The sequence below is a fragment of the Cryptotermes secundus genome, unplaced genomic scaffold (genome assembly GCF_002891405.2).
Source record: "Cryptotermes secundus unplaced genomic scaffold, Csec_1.0 scaffold5268, whole genome shotgun sequence".
In the NCBI taxonomy this organism is placed as follows: Eukaryota; Metazoa; Arthropoda; class Insecta; order Blattodea; family Kalotermitidae; genus Cryptotermes; species Cryptotermes secundus.
In genome coordinates this window covers 4,588-7,182 of record NW_019718728.1, presented here as the reverse complement: position 1 = coordinate 7,182, position 2,595 = coordinate 4,588, and positions in this window count along the sequence as shown.

Genomic DNA, 2,595 nt, shown 5'->3' with positions numbered 1-2,595 from the left:
CGTCGTGTCTTGTCGTTTAATTGTGTACTATGCTATTACCCCTCGTGACACCAGTAACTCAATCCGATCTATACATGCATATGTAATATCTGGCATCTTGGCAGACTAAGAAGGAATTATTGGTTAACTGAAAACTACAACTACACATCACTTATGACACTTAATTCTTTTTGACTTACTGAATACTCACAAAAACTCGACCAAAAACCCTGCTTAGTTCCTTAGAAGTGCAACCGATAATTAGTGCTAAATTATGGAAGCCTCCACTAGATTACAGAGAGATGTAGATTTGTTTGCGAATTCTTGTTGCTTCAAAATTGACATGTGTACCATTATCCACTGGATGCCAATGCACATCTCTCCCTACATTCTTCCTGCCGTGATGACGCTTCGTAAAACTGTGATATAGTTGCCAGCCTTCTTCAGATCCTTGTTAAATACGTGCCTCAAACCATTCTCTTCTGCTGCTTCATATGTATACTTTCTACAATCGGTGAATGTTGTGCCAAAACAACAAGATTTTAACTTTGCAATATAAGCTGTGATTTCCTTTTCCACTTCAGGCAGCAATGTGGGAAGCCGATCCATCTATCTGTTCTCTGAATACCCCCTTAGAACTTTCACGTGACGTTTCAAGGTTCAGTTTTAGAATACTGCACCTTTCACTATGTCTGATAAATCCCATAGTTCCTACCTCGATACATTCAAAACTTCCTCCATATGTACTTGTGCCCAGGTACCATAGTGTCTGTTATTCTTTCTATAAATGAAGTACCGCTTTACAAAACGATTTTCGAACATGTAAATACACAATTTAGGAACCCCGCTCATTTCAACAAAGCTGACACCTAACTTCAAATCTCTGTCCAACAAAAAATATTCGAAATGGTGAGACAATTTCACTTAATATATGGCAATGTTACTTTCTTGATCATAACAGTGATACATCTAACAATCTGAAGGTAACTTTCAATGCGTTTTGAAGTGTAACTCACCTATATTAAGCATACAAGGAATTTATTCATTATCACAATTCACTGTCGATATTAATGCGTTTCTTATTCAATATAATCAGAAAAAGTTACCTAATATGGTGTGGCTTCTATAACGGGGCACTGCACTTTTCTCCCATATGTGTATACAGCAGGAAACCAGTTTAGTAGAACCAAAAACAAATAGATTATTTAAGAAAACTACAAAATACAGGATTAGAGCACTAAGCACAACAGACCACTGTAGGTCGCGGTGCAAGGGCCGAGGAGGCCTACCGCTCATACTTTCATTCATTCATTCATTCGAAGCATACATAACAATACAAAATGACAAAAAAGACAGAAATATCCGACAAAAGATCAGAAAACAAAGACATGTTTGAGGGCACAGAAGACAAAATGAACAGTGCCGTGGTCTTCCCACTATCAAATGCTGCCTGATAATGGCCCATGTCTGGCCGAAACATGTAGCAACAAATAATAAATGTATATGGTTAATGCCATTTTAAAATATTTAAAAAAAATCTTTAGTGAATTAAAACAATTTTTGTCCTTTAGAAAGGGTCGACTTCGCTCCATTACACACGGTATATTTACGATCTCAAATAATATTTCATTCAGTTTAAGTCTCACATTATATGTATAATTCTAAGATAATTATACCGTTTCTACATTACGACATGTTTTGGCGCTATTTCTGGCTATTATCAGGCAGTTCTTGTAGAGTATCTCTCAACATTCTCTGCTCTCCCCCTCCATTTGCCAATGTTTACATAACTTGAATCTAAAGTACAGTTTCAGTACAAAATAAAAGTTACTGGTAACAGATTTCCTTATCTGAGTAAACAAGGGTGTCATTGCTTGGCAATGCACTGAAGGCAGTGAACCAGGATTTCAAGTGAGAACAAATCCACTGGATGAAATTATAAATGTAGTCGAATAGAATGCTCTTGTCTCATGAGAAAATTGTGTGAGAATCAGAAAGTGCCCCTGTATATTCCAGCCGAATCACTTGCTGCAGGAAATTAAAAGTCACTAGAGCTCCTATGTTCGGCAGATTCAGACTATTTCAACTGAAAGTTGGTTCATGAGCACTCTGTTCACTCTCTGCACCGTCTTCCTTAACATAAATTGCAAAATCATGACTCCTGAGCACAATGAAACCCAGTGGATTCATTCCATTTTTCCTAAACCCATGCACCAGTCATTTCAACAGCAGCTGCTCAGAGGTAGGGATTCAAAGCAACTTCAGTATCCCATATATGGAGAAAGGAGGGTACCCCATTATAGGAACCCTGCCATGTTGAATTTCAGCCATGACCTGTAGCTATATAACTTTGCAAAACTTGCATGCATGAAGTGTCAGAAATATCATTACAGCTATTACCTACAATCAAAATGATAGTTTAATTGAAATCAGTTGCCTCAAGGAATGGGGAAGCATACAAACAAACACAAGAACACATTAAATCTAGTGACTAGAATTTCTCCTAGTTGACAGTCCACTACTTCTCAAAAATGACGTCACTGTGCATCAGCTACAAGACCACGGCAGAACCTTACAGAAAAGATAACAGTAGTACCTCATATTAGGAATTGCCCT